Source organism: Primulina tabacum, chromosome 2 (genome assembly GCF_025594145.1).
Source record: "Primulina tabacum isolate GXHZ01 chromosome 2, ASM2559414v2, whole genome shotgun sequence".
NCBI lineage: Eukaryota > Viridiplantae > Streptophyta > Magnoliopsida > Lamiales > Gesneriaceae > Primulina > Primulina tabacum.
The window spans coordinates 49,031,895-49,047,231 of NC_134551.1; the positions used below are offsets into that span (position 1 = coordinate 49,031,895).

Genomic DNA, 15,337 nt, shown 5'->3' on the forward strand with positions numbered 1-15,337 from the left:
TGTTGGGAAATCATACTTGGACTCCATGAGAACTTAAAGTGATTTAGTGGTAACAAAATATGGGAGAAACACCCTCGATGTAATATAAACTAACCCTATAATAGGTCTTCACCCATACATCGTGTTATCTGTATTATATTAGCAATTACACTTCAAGCATGACTTAAATAATTTAAGCCAAGTATTATGAATTGGATTAATTTGTAATAATCCAAAGTTCAGGAACCACTCGATTGCTTGTCAATTCGCAGTACCACATATATAATAATAGAAATTGGCTTAGATTTGAAGCGTCTAAATGAAGAAGTTGAAGGTGCTCTCGTAAATTTTTTTGTCTAGATTGTAATTGAGGCATTTTAAAAGGTTAAATATGAAATTTTAAAGCATTTTCATTTGAAATTATCATTGCAGAAAATCATCAATAAATTATGAAACTCGTTGCAAAATCTGTTGGGTGTATGCATAATTTTTGTGATATTTCAAGAAAGAGAATACATTATACCCATACGTTTTTACATGCTTATCATAGAGTTTTGACATATACATCCATCATGCATATTTATGTGAGTACTGATGATGTGTCAATCATTTATTGAATGTATAATTTTGATATGTTTCATTACATCTAATAGTTAAGTTTTAATTTATCGATGTTCACATAAATATTCACGATAAGTATACATCATATCAAAACTACATCACAATGTTAAATTTATGTTAATATGTTTGATCAAAGACATAATGTATAAAATATTCCAAAAATGTTATTTATATATATATATATATATATATATATATATATATTAAACATCTTGAACAATAATAACTTGCAATTGAAAAACTCATTGAGCAAGAATCATAGATTAGTAAAATCAATTTTAATTTTTTACCCTAAAAAAATTTTATTGGGAACATTTATTTGGCACAACTATATATATTTTGAAATTCTTGTTCCAAGTTTTATTAATTTGTAAATGCAGTTTATGAATATTTAAAAAAAAAATAAATGCCTAATAATTTTTCAAAATTGTTTTATCTAATCACTATCATTTATACCATTGATAACACATGAAGTAAATTTTTTCATGTTGGTTATGTTAAATAAAGAATTTGGCATTGCAATGCATTAACAAATATCACAAATAAATGCAGAAAACATATTCAGTAATAAAAAAGACAAAAATTTGTGTGAGACGGTCTCACAAGTCATATTTTGTGATACAGATCTCTTATATGGATCATTCATGAAAAAATATTATTTTTTATACTAAAAGTATTACTTTTTTCTGTGAATATCGTAGGCTTGATCCATCTCATAGATAAAGATTTGTGAAATCGTCTCAAGAGACCTACTCATAAAAAAAATGAGAATTTCATTGAATTCTACCTATATACTTACTATTCGGATTCATGAATGAACATATATATATATATACGCAAAATCAAATATATAATTCAAAACACAGATCCAAGCTCAATACCTACAATGGTATTCGGGTCCGAAAAGGGCAAACTTCAAAAGGGTAGTGTCACTACAAGAATAATTGCTTGTGGTGACATTCATAAATGTCATCATATTCAATATTTAGTGACATTTAAGTTTTAGTGGCACCTCCAACAAATGTCATCTATTCCAATGTCGTCTTAAAATTACTGACATTTTTTAATGTCATTATAAGATGTTAATGACAACTTCATACGTGTTACTAATTATTCATATAATGACAATTTTAAATGTCAGGAAAACTCATGTTTAAATACATTTATAGATGTCTTGTTATTATAGTAATAATGACAAATTTATATGTCAGTTAAAATCATTTATAATGACAACTAAAAGTGTCGTGTATATTATTTATAGTGACAATAACAAATGTGGGAATATTTGGGTTGGATAAATATAGGAGGAGGGAAAATTAGATAAAATAAATGTGAGAATAAAAAAAACATATTAGATTAGTTATCCTGACATTTTTAATTGATGTCATTTTTTATATGGAGGGAGACAATTATTTTCCCTCCTCCAATATTTATCTAACCCAAATATTCTCACACTTATTTATAGTGAAATTTTTTAGTTTTTAATGATTTTTTACGATGTGGGAAAAGTAATTGTTTCCCTCCATATAAAAGATGACATCAATTAAAAATGTCATGATAACTAATCTAATATGTTTTTTTATTTTACACATTATTAATTTTTTACAAGTGTCATTATTAAGTATTTGTAATAACATTTAATTAAAAGTGTCTAAAAAAAGTGTCACAATAGCCATTTATTGTTGTAGTGTGTAAGCAGAATTAGAATCGTCAGAAGAAGTATCGGCATTGGAATTAGGCAGATTAAATAGGGCAAAGTTGGAAGAGGAACGGCTAGGGATGAAGCGGTCGCTGTAAATCGTGCGGGAGGATGAGGGGCAATGATAGGAAGAGCTGAGAAGCTCGGATGCGGTGATTCTCATTGGAGTTTTTGGGTCTGTAGACAATGCACTCGTGCTCGGGGTTTCCATATTTTTCTGGGACATTCTGAATTCCTATTCGAGAGGAAGTAGTACCTTCGCCGGCGGCGGTTGGGAGCGGCGGGTCTGGTGGCAGGATGGGATGCGGTGGGCGATCGGGGGATGCCTTCTAGACAGCGCTGAGTAATTATGTTTACCGGGAAAAATAACAGAACACGGTTCAGAGTTGCGGGAAAAATTAACCGGTGCATAAGGGTAATTAAACCATTAACAAATAATTTTATTTTACTATAAATTCACAAAAACTGTTGCTTGTTAGATTTTCTGCACATAAATTTTGTGATCTCCATTTAGTTTAACTTATAAAAAATTATTATTTATATTAAATATATTATTTTTATTAATATTTTTTATGATGATAATAAATCGGATAATCTCACATATAAAAATCTCTGTCATAATACTTATTTTTAAAAATTACACTTTCTAAGGAATTATAATTAAAATTTTATCTAGATTGAGTTGGGCTTTTATAATTATTTATTTTTTACATTAAATAATATAAAAAAAAGCATAAAAGTTTTTGTGTATAAATAAATAGCTAAATAAGTATTTTATTTTTTCAAGAGCAGAAAATTATAAGATAATGCGAATATAAAATCTTTAAAATAATAAAAAAAATTATTAATTGGGTAACCTTATTGGACCGATATTATTAAAATAGAAAAAAAATCAGCAAGGATATAAATCAAATTTTACCCGGTTGAATTTAATTAGATCGAATTTTACCAAATTAAAATTGACTTTTCAGGTTTCGAAATTTCAGATGAAAACCATAAGGTGATAACATGAATCAATAATTGTGTGTCTTGAAAATAAAAGGAAAAATTTAATTTTGAATAATGTTATTTTATTACTTTGTGATTTTGATCATCTATTTTATCAAATTTCAGTTTTAGTTTTGTAGCTTTCAATTTTTACAACTTTATTCTTTTTCATTAAGAGTGTTGATATGTCACTGCACAATTTAGCGTCACATCAGTATTACATCCTAGAAAAAGACTAATTTAAAAAAAAAACAAAAATTAAAAAATACTAAATTGTTTTTTTAAAAAAAAAAATAGATATGATGGATGATGACTTTTAAGTTTGAAAATATAAAAATAATTAAAATGGATACATAATAAAAAATACAATTTTTCTAAAATAAGAACGAGTATTTCCACTTGAAATAATTAAACCAATGAAGTAAAATACGATTTCCTATGCTTCTTTACTAATCAAGTTCTAATATTTTTTAAAGATCATTGAAATGTATGTTCTCTTTGGCTGGTACAATGAGATCGAAGTGTGTGCGTGGTGGGTTTCACCAGCCACCGTTGTTGGAGGGTGGGCAGAGATTGGTGGCGGTGGCGGTGATGGTGGTGTAGCCCTTGTAGCACCACTTCGACTTATGTTAAGCATGTAAAAACGTATGAGTGGTGGAATATAACAAACATGGAATGAAATAAGAATGAGATAAATAAAAGTGAATGAAATGAAATTATTTTTAATAATCAAATAATTTTTTAACCAAAAAATAATAACTAGTCAAAAGAGATAGTATTATTATTGTAAAATTGTTATCATACAAAAATATTACTATTAATTTAAATTTTATTATTTTTATTATGATTTTATTAATTCAAAATATTTATTTTATTTATTAAAAGTAACTATCATTCAATAAAATATGGAAGACTTGCTTTTAAATTTCCAACAACATAATTAAATGTTTGTTCAGTTCCTATCAGACCCGAACTTTTTATGCAGTCCTTGATTCATACAAAAAATGTTTCTGCACTCCTTGGATTCACAATTATTTTTTCGAATTAAATTCAGTTAAAAAACATTGAAAATCTAGAATATATATACATCATGATTCAAATGCGCTAACTTTGTCATATAAATATTATTTTCTCAACAACAAAAAAAAAACCTAGATTATTCATCATATTTAAGCTCTGTAACGTAGTGATTTAATTTTTTGGGATTCCTTTATAAAACCAATCTTCTTCATATATTTTTCGCATTAGTTAATATAATTTCCTATTAAAATAGAATGCAAATCCAAAATATTAAGATATGAAAAAAAAGTTTACGCGAACTAGCTACTTAATTCTAGCCATTATTTTGAGAGTAGATCTCTTTTGAGACTGTCTTGTGAGACGAGTCAAACATGCTTCATATTATTTCATGGATGACCCAAATAGAATATCTATATCAAAAATTGACCTGTGAGACTGTGTCACATGAGTTTTTTGTGTTATTTTGAACACATAATATTACATATATGCGTTTCAATTAGTTTCTCTTCCATTTTCAATCTAATTTAATTTTGTATGCACGCAGTAATCGTTGAATGATCTAGTAATCCCAGGTACATTGACTAAAAATGGTGGAAATCATGCCTCGAAAACATTATGGCCGTCATAACGTAACAATATAAATAATAACGAGATCAATTATAGATCACTTCACTAGACTGGACATTTAATAAAAAAGTTGACCATCTTCCCTATTTCCGGACGGCCCGGATCACTCCATATGAGTGATCGGGCCCACCTCCCTGTAAAAAAAAAAAATTGGCTCGAAAAAATCCGAGCCGTTGGATCGATCCCTGCAGGCAGTGCCCAAAGGGGTAGGGTCGACCGAATCCCTATTTCCAACTTGCAAAGAAAGCCAGCCGCCACCATAACTTTACAAATATCTTCAAATTGTTCTCAAACTGGCACTTCACGGTATTTAATATAAACAAAGACCTTGAGGACAGAGGATTATCCAGGGCAGGCATGGAATCAAAGTTCACGAAACTCGGAGGTTTGCATGAGGTGCCTAATGTGCAAGAACTGGCCAAGCAGATATCGACCACCGTCCCGAAAAGATATGTTCGTTTCGATGGAAATGATTCGATTTTATCCAAAGTTTCCCCGTCGTCTGAAGTTCCAGTTATCGATATGCACCAGTTGGATGGAGATTCCATGGTGGAGCTTGGTAAGTTGCATGATGCATGCCAAGAATGGGGTTTCTTTCAGGTATATCTCTTTTATTTGATATTTAATTCACTCATCAGTTTAATATTTACCTATATATTCATGCATGTGCAATTGTGTAATACGATAACATATAATGTAATGCTATATTAAGATTACAACAACTATTATTATTTTTTTATTTATGTGATTACAATAAAAAAAATACGATATTTTGTTAATGATATGTTGAATACTGAAGCTACAATCAAATAACAAAACTACCTTTTTAAACAAAACAATAACTCGTGTGAGATTGTTGCATTAGTCAACTTTATGAGACAGATCTCTGATTCGACAAAAACCTATGAAAAGTACTACTTTTATGTCGAAAGTATTATTGCTGTTCACTATAAAAATATCATTTTGTGTTAATTATGTTATGAAAAATATTGTGTAATATGTATTGATATGAGTGAAAAATGTTCGACTCTCGAAATATATTACTTTTATGTTCAAAGTATTTTTTTCAATGCAAAAATATCATTTGTTTTTGTTGGTATCTTGTTTTTGTTAGTATGTTATGGAGAAATATTACGCTGATTTGAGTGAAAAATATTACTTTTATGCCAAAAAATTCTTTTTCATTATATGTATGACCGAGTAGATCGTCTCATTAATATAAATAGATGAGACTGGTTCGCGAGAGACCTATTCATTACAAAATTTTAAGAAAACAGAAACAATCCCACTATTTGAATAATATAGTTTAAATATTTTGTTTTAATTTTTTTAAAAAAGTTAAAAATAAAAATAAAAACAGAAGCCCATATGTAAATTATATTTTCTGATTTTTTAAAAGCGTTTTCTAATAATGTTTTTCAGATAATTTTTGCATCAAAATAACAATTTTCTTTTTTTTAATAAGATTTGTATTTGTGTATTGTTGTTTGTAACATTAAAAAAAAAAGATCATGTTTTAGGTGCTTGTTAAAGTTGTTTTTCTCCCCTTTTTGGGTGGAATCGGATTAACTTTATCAACTTAAGTTAGGGACGAAGGCGATTAAATTTATGGAAAAAGTAATGGACATGTTTCTTTAAATTTGGAAGCAGTTGATTAATCATGGCGTCAGCTCTGGTGTGGTGGAAAACATGAAATTGGAAGTCCAAAAATTTTTCAGTCTGCCGATCGAAGAGAAGAAAAGGTTTTATCAAGAAGAAGGAGACGTAGAAGGATATGGACAAGCCTTCGTGGTATCAGAGGACCAAAAGCTTGACTGGGCGGACATGTTCTCTATCGTCACCTTACCAACATATTTGAGGAAGAATCACTTAATCCCAAAGCTTCCACACACGTTCAGGTCACCGTTTTCATGCTCTACTCGATTGATCCCTATTGTGAAAAAATTAAACTAACTCTGTGCGTTTTCGAAAAATGTATTCAGGGAAGCCATAGAAGCATATTCAGTTGAATTGAAGATCCTAGCCATGAAGCTTCTTTCCCTGATGGCGAGAGTTTTGAAAATCAAAGAAGAAGACATGAAAATTCTATTTGAACGGGGCACGCAGTCTATGAGGATGAACTTCTATCCTCCATGTCCACAACCGGAGCTCGTCATGGGACTCTGCCCTCACTCGGATGCCATTGCCCTCTCAATTCTTATCCAAATAAATGAAGTTGAAGGCCTACAGGTCAATAAAGGTGGGCTTTGGATCCCTGTTGTTCCACTTCCTGATGCGTTTGTGGTCAACATTGGAGATATGTTGGAGGTATACATCACATAATGTTTTCCAACAGAGATGCATACAAACAAATAAATTTAATTGTTTCTGAAGCAAGGTATATATATTTCTTGACAGATTGTGACGAATGGCACATACCGGAGCGTGGAGCATCGAGCAGTTGTGAACACGGAGCAAGAGAGGCTGTCCGTGGTCACATTTCTAAGCCCAGAAATGGAACGGTGATGTAGGTCCAGCTCCTAGCCTCATCACCGCAGAAACTCCCGCAAAATTCAAGAGAATCAGCGTTTCTGATTATTTAAAAGGACTGTTTGCTAGGGAACGGGTCGGCAAATCACACTTGGACAGTATCAGAACTTAAAGTACTCAACATATATTACGTTTAATTATGAACGAAGTCTTTCAAGATAAATAAATTGACTTTGTAATAATCCAAAGTTGAGGAACCACTCGACTGCTTTGTCAATCCGGAGTACGCTTTATTGAAGTTGAAGGACCATCTCGTATTTTCTTTTATGTCTAGACTAGATTGAAATTTTGGCATTTTAAAATTTAAATTAGATAAAAAAGAAATCTCAAATTATTTTTCATTTGAAAAAATCATTGCACCAAATCATGCAACTCGTGGCAAAATCTACCGTTTTGGTGATATTTAGAGAAAATTACCTATACATTTTACAAGCTTAATTAATTAATGAATTTCTTAAGTGGAGCTTAATATTTAATAGCTATTAGTACTTATCGTGCAGAAATATCAATCAAAATAGGTTAAGTCCGTGGTTGTAGTCCTTAGCATAGAAAAGCCCAGAGAGGAATGGACAGCTGAAGACAAGAGAAAAGCAAATCTGGACAATGTGGCCAAGGATATTTTATACAAAACGCTGGACAAAGTCAAGTTCAGCAAAATCAAAATGTGCAAAACGGCTAAAGAGATATGAGAAAAACTAATCCAGCTGTGTGAAGGAAACGAGCAAACCAAGGAGAACAAGCTATCAGTTGTTGTTCAAAAATTTGATAATATCAAGATGAAAGCTAAAGATTCCATGCACGAATATGATGAAGAGTCAGTTGCATTATCAATGAACTGAATGCACTTGGAAAAGTGTACTCGAACAAAGAAGTGGCACTGAAGGTGGTGAGAGGTCTTCCCAAAGAATGGAATGTCAAGACCATGGCAATGAGAGAGGCAAAGGATTTTAACAAGGTCGAACTTCATGACTTGTTTGCTGATCTAAAGGCTTACGAGTTTAAACTACAAACCAGAGAAGGAGAACCTTCTACACCAGCTGTCATAACTGCTATAACTGCTGTCAGACTGGAACCAACTGGTGCAACTGACAAATCTGCTGATCAACTGAGCAATGATGCTATGTCATTGTTTATCAAGAAATTTGGAAGGTTTATGAGGAAGAATCAAGGAAACTTCCAGAAGCAATATCAGAAAAATCAGTCCAAGGAAGAATCATATGCTTGCTACAACTGTGGCAAATCTGGTCATTTCATAGCAGACTGTCGTAAGCCAAAGAAGGACAATCGAGGATCAACTGAAAAGGGAAAGAAGCCCTATGAGCACAGAACAAGGACCAAGGATGACAAGAGATCATCCAAAAAGAAACATGAAGTGCTCTTGGCTGAAGAAAAAAAATCTAAATAGGCAGAAACTGACAGTGACGAGTCAGAACCAGAAAGCCAAACCAGTTCAAGTGAAGATGAAGAAGAAGTCAAGTGCTTAATGGCAGATGATGCTGAATTGGAGTCAGCAAGTGAACAGGTATTTGACTACAGCTCTACTGACTTCACTCGTGAGGAACTCATTACCACATTACATGACATGGTAAATGTGTATTACAAACTTGCTCGATCATTCGAGAAGGTCAGAGCTGAGCAAAATGATCCCAATGATAACAAAACTGAAACTGAAAAGTCAGTTGAAGTGTTGGATCTAAAAGGAGAGATTGCAAAGCAAAAAGGCGAACTGATTGAGAACCAAGCTTTGATATGTCAGTTAAAAACTGAAATTTCAAAAAATACCGAACTGATTCAAGCTTGGAACAAGTCTTCAGTTACATTGACTGAAATGCAGAACTCACGAAAATCAGTTGCTGATAAAACTGGTTTAGGTTTCAACAGCCATGTTGAAAACTCTGCGAGTGATACTCAGCCAAGGTTGAATAATAACAAAGGAAAGTACATTATCTTTGTAAAATCAACTATGGTAAATGAATTCTCGGAACCTAGTAGACCAGCTGTTCAATTGACTGAAAGTAAGAACAAAGGCAAACGGTATGGAATTGGATATAGCTCTGAGAGTTCAACTGATACAAGAAACTGGTCACCTAAACGATTCAGTCACAAAAATCAGTGCTCAAGGAATGACTATTACAATTACTACAACTGTAAGCCAGTTCAGAAACGATATCAAAAAAATAGTCAGTTGAAGAAAGATACAAATCATACTATTTCGTCCTCACATCACACACATATTTCCAAAAATTCGAGAAAAACCATTTGGAACACAACAACTGGGAAGTCAGTTAGACTGGTCCAAGTCTGGGTTCCTAAAGGACTAATCAGTTTAGGACCCAAATAAATATGGGTACCAAAATTATATACTGTGTGTGATTGCAGGTAACACGTACAACCAAAGAATCAACTTGGTATCTAGACAGTGGCTGTTCGCGGCATATGACAGGAGATGCAAGTCTGCTATCTCAACTGATTAAATATACTGGACAAAACATCAGTTTTGGAGACAACTCCAAAGATAAAACTGTGGGTAAGGGTAAGCTTATCCATGGTAACTTTACAATTAAAAATGTTTTACTAGTTGAGAATTTGAAGTATAACTTGGTAAGTATCAGTCAGTTATGCGACAATAATTTCTCAGTTCAGTTTGACAGACACACTTGTTCAGTTAGAGGCTCAACTGATGAGATCATCCTAACTGGCAACCGTTGTGCAAATACGTACAAAGTTAGTTGGACTGATCAACCTTATGCACTAGTTTGTCTTAAAGCTTCCAAATCTTCTAAAAACTGGTTGTGGCATAAGAGATTGAACCACTTAAACTTTAAATCTATTGCCTATCTGAGTAACCAAGATATTGTAGCTGGTTTGCCCAAAATAGATTTTTCAAAAGATAAAATTTGTTCAGCATGTCAGTTTGGTAAACAAGTAAGATCTTCTTTTAAAAACAGAGGTTGTAAATCATCTTCCCGATGCTTAGAACTGTTACATATGGATCTTTTTGGTCCAATACCAGTCAGGAGTTTAGAGGGAATGAAATACACTCTGGTAATTGTGGATGATTTTTCAAGATTTACTTGGGTTATTTTTCTCAAATCTAAATACCAAAACAGCTGTACAACTGATTAAGCTTTTCAAAAAACTTTTAAATGAAAAATCAGTTGGGATTGATCGAATAAGGTCTGATCGAAGGACTGAATTCATCAATCAAATTCTTTCAAAATTTTTAGAAAATGCTGGAATCAAGCATGAGCTCTCAGCAGCAAGAACTCCTCAGCAAAATGGTGTAGCTGAGAGAAGAAATCGGGCCCTTAAAGAAGCTGCTAGAACAATGCTTGCTGATTCTGATATTTCTCAAAGGTTTTGGGCTGAAACAGTAAACACTATATGTTACACTCAGAACAGATCAATGATTAATAAAAATCATTTAAAAACACCATATGAGATCTGGCATAGAAGAAAAAGTGTGGTTTCTTATTTCAAGATTCGGCTGCAGATGCTTTATTCTTGACAATGGCAAAAATCATTTAAAAGCTTTTGAAGCAAAATCTGCAGAGGGGATATTTCTTGGATATTCATCAGTCAGTAAAGCGTATAGAGTCTTTAATAAAATCACTTTAAATGTTGAAGAATCTATTCATGTTGTTTTTGATGAAACTGTGTTAACTGATAAGCCAACTGATCTAGTTGAGCTAGTTGAACGATTTACAGATATCAGTTTGGAAGATGATAATGAAGAGGAAAATCATATCAATTAAAACATCCTTCAAACACCTGAACCAGAAATACTAGATCAATCAGTTGAACAGGAAGCCACTCCTAATAATTAGTTGGTGGAGCAAATAGATGATAATCAGTTACCAACTGATATAGCTCCAACTGAAACTGAGAACAATCAGTTACCAATAGAAGCAGTTGCTGATATGGAAGCAACAAATGCTGAACTCAGATGGAAGAAATCACATCCACCAAAATTGATGATAGGTAATCCATTTAACCCGGTAAGAACTAGAAATCAAATGTTTAACTTGTTCATTCATTCTGCTTTTGTCTCACAACTAGAACCGAAGAAGACTGATGAAGTTCTTGCTGATCCTAACTTGATAAATGCAATGCAAGAGGAGCTCAATCAGTTTACCCATAACAATGTCTTGAACTTAGTTCCAAGACCAGTTTGCAAAACTATTATAGGTACAAAATGGGTATTCAGAAATAAACTGAACGAAGATGGTTCAGTTGCCCGTAACAAAGCAAGACTGATAGCACAAGGATATAGGCAAGAAGAAAGAATTGACTACGATGAAACGTATGCACCAGTTACAAGACTGGAATCAATCAGAATGTTCCTTGCCTATGCATCATTCAAGAATTTCAAAGTCTATCAAATGGATGTGAAGAGTGCCTTTCTGAATGGTCAGTTGCAGGAAGAAGTTTATGTTGAAGAACCACCAGGTTTTATCGATCACTATTTTCCTGATCATGTCAATCATTTGAACAAAGCTTTATATGGTCTTAAACAAGCTCCAAGAGCTTGGTACGAGACACTTTCAAAATTCTTAACTGATCATGATTTTACTGTTGGATCAGTTGACAGGACCTTGTTCAAATTTTCTAAGAATGATCACATTTTACTTGCGCAAATTTATGTTTATGATATTATTTTTGGATCAAATAACCCCAAATTATTTAAGAAGTTTCCAAAGTTAATGCAGGACAAATTTGAGATGAGTATGATGGGTGAACTGACATTCTTTCTCGGTCTGCAAATAAAGCAACTGGAAACTGATAATTTTATCAGTCAAGTCAAATATACGAAGGAATTGCTCAAGAAATTTGACATGGAAACATGTTCAGCTGCAAGTACTCCCATAAGTGCATCAGTTAAACTTGACAATGATCAAGGGGGAATATCAGTTGAGACGACACTCTACAGAGGTTTAATAGGTTCATTATTGTACCTAACTGCTAGTCGCCCTGATATTGTATTTGTTGTTGGCATGTGTTCTAGATTTCAGACAAATCCTAAACGATCGCATTTTTCAGCCGCCAAAAGAATTTTAAAATATCTTAAAGGCACACAAAATGTGGGATTATGGTATGCTAAAGACTCTTATTTCAATTTAGTTGGATATTCAGATGCAGATTATGCAGGATGTAAGCTAGATCGTAAAAGCACTAGTGGATCTTGTCAGTTTCTAGGAGACAGACTGATCTCATGGTTCAGCAAGAAGCAAACATCTATAGCTACTTCCACAACTGAAGCAGAATACCTTGCTGCTGGAAGCTGTTGTGCCCAACTGCTCTGGATTCAGCAACAACTGAAAGATTATGGAGTTGATGCTAAAGAATCTCATATATTTTGCGACAACACAAGTACAATTGCGATCACTTACAATCCAGTTCTTCACTCAAGGACCAAGCATATTTATGTCAGGCATCACTTCGTCAGAGATCATGCTCTGAAGAAAGCTATCAGACTGGAGTATGTGTCAACTGAACAACAAGTTGCTGACATCTTCACCAAACCATTGCCAGAGACTAAGTTTTCTCACTTTCGCAATATACTTGGTTTAATTGATTTATCTTAATCATTTTTATTACTGCTTTGTCAATTGTTGTTCATTCAATTTGTCATTTATTATTTAAATTTTTTTCAACCGATGTCAGTTAGTTATTTATCAGTTATCTTATTCAGTTCGTTGACTGTTTTTCAACTGATGTCAGTTATTCATTTAGAAGTTACCTTATGCAGTTCGTTATCTTATTCAGTTCGTTGACTGCTTTTCAACTGATGTCAGTTAGTCATTTATCAGTTACCTTATGCAGTTTGTTGACTGTTTTTTCAACTGATGCCAGTTTAGTCATTTACCAGTTATTGTATTCAATTTATCAACTGATGAAAGTTAAGTTTGCAGAAAAATGAAGAGACAACAGAAATGATGCAAATCAAGATTTCATTAAGAATGAAATCGATAACATACAACATCATTCAAACTACTTTCTACAGCATCTTGCCACAACATCAACCAGTTATTCAAGTCATGACTCCTAATATTCCGAAAGTTTTCGGAATTAGCAACTCTATCAAGCAACTCCCACTCCCTCGACACCATCATGTGGAACAGCACATCATCCTTGGCAAGCTCAGATATTTGATAAACTCGAGCAAGCCTCTTGAACCTCCTTGCAAGTGATCTCTGCCTAGCAGAAGCAGAAAATTCTCCAGTGTTGATTAATTGGAGGTCATGAGCAGTAGTCCAAATGGACATAACCTCCGAAAACACGTATTCTTCAGCATCTCATTTAAGTCTCTGAATACGTTGAGGCATCCATGAAGGATGAGGGACGTTTGTGCTGCTTTCACAATCCATTGCCATTGGAGTTCAGATGTCAATACCAAATGACAATGGTCTTAATTTATAGACAAGTCTTAAAGAGACAAGGAGAAGACAAAGAGTCATCTGACCTTAACTGATTCAGACTAAGTTTCTCTTATCCTTATTTATTTGCATTTATTGAGGGGGAATATCGATTTGAAAAGTTAACTGAGAAAACAATATTCAGTTGGACTTCAATTGAATTGACTAAGTTTTCAACTGGTCACTCAGTTGCTGACCCAACTGATCTTCTCAAATATGTTAACTGATAAATCGAATAATATTATATATTAAATGATGTGACTGTTTGTCGAAGCATTGATTGATGTCTTTCAATTAATAGTATTTTGAAACGTTGACCCACATAATCCATTCAATTCTTTACACGTTTTATCACATGTACACACGTTTTCAATTCATATTTTCCTGGACTGACACGTGTCCAATAATTTGAACAGTCACATACATATGTACTATACCCCGCCTCATTTCAGTTTTTCTTTTACGCGCACATTCAGCATTCAGAGCAAAATTCTACTCAAGCATCTTCTTTTTCGCATATTTCAAGCTACTCAAATGGCCAACCAAATTCCTGCTCATGTAATGAACGCTATGACGATCGATTTTGATTATGTCTTCACTGTAAAAGGCGAAGAAGTCAAGAATGTTTTTCTGAAACTGCAAGCAGCCGGGCTGAAACAATTTCTGGGATTATACTCTCAAGAAATCTATCCTAAAGAGATACAAGATCTCTATTCCAGCGGTTATGTCACTAAAGAAGGTAGTATTGCAACTACTGTAAATGTTCAGTCACTGATCATTGAAGAGGGGTTTCTTCTGCAACTTATTTCAACGGCCTACTGATGGGCTAGTTAATCTTTCTGAAATCAAGGCATCTGATGTGGAAGAGATGCAAACCATTTTGTCTGGTGATGGTCGGAAAATCAAAGTTTCTGATGCCAAGAAAGAGCTGAAGCCGGAGGTACAACTACTGGCAGACATCGTAGCCAAAGGGCTTTTGGAAAAGGCTGGATCCTTTGATGCACTTACTCTGAAGAAATTCAATCTATGAATGCAATCATGGCTGAAAAAAAAAAGATGAACTGAAAGAATATCATTTTCAACATCTTGAGGAACATGTTTTAGTCTTCCAAGCAATCTAAGGGCTTTGCGGTGCAGCTCAGCTATTTGCTGAAAGTCAAGGGGATGGTAACTGATGATTCTGAGAAATCATCAAAACTGAAAATCTTCAACTGCCAAAAATGTTAAGCCACCCAAGCAGAAATTGGACATGACTCCTGAGAAGTTTATTCAAGTGAAGAAGGAGATTGGGATAGAAGGAGCTCCCAAATCAGTTAAGAAATCTCAGAAGGAGACTCAGAAAAAGATGCTTAAACGTAAACTGATTATCAGTAAAATTGATTCTGAGAAGACTCCATCTCCTAAAATTTCCAAGAAACCCAGGTCCAAAAAGACTAAATCAGTCATGGATGTGAGCACT

At 33.3% G+C, this 15,337-nt stretch overlaps 1 pseudogene; it reads left to right on the top strand.

The window, feature by feature from the left end:
• Positions 1-5,195: 5,195 nt before the first annotated feature.
• Positions 5,196-7,729, top strand: LOC142534063 (oxoglutarate-dependent flavonoid 7-O-demethylase 1-like; annotated as a pseudogene).
• The last annotated feature ends 7,608 nt before the right edge of the window (positions 7,730-15,337 follow it).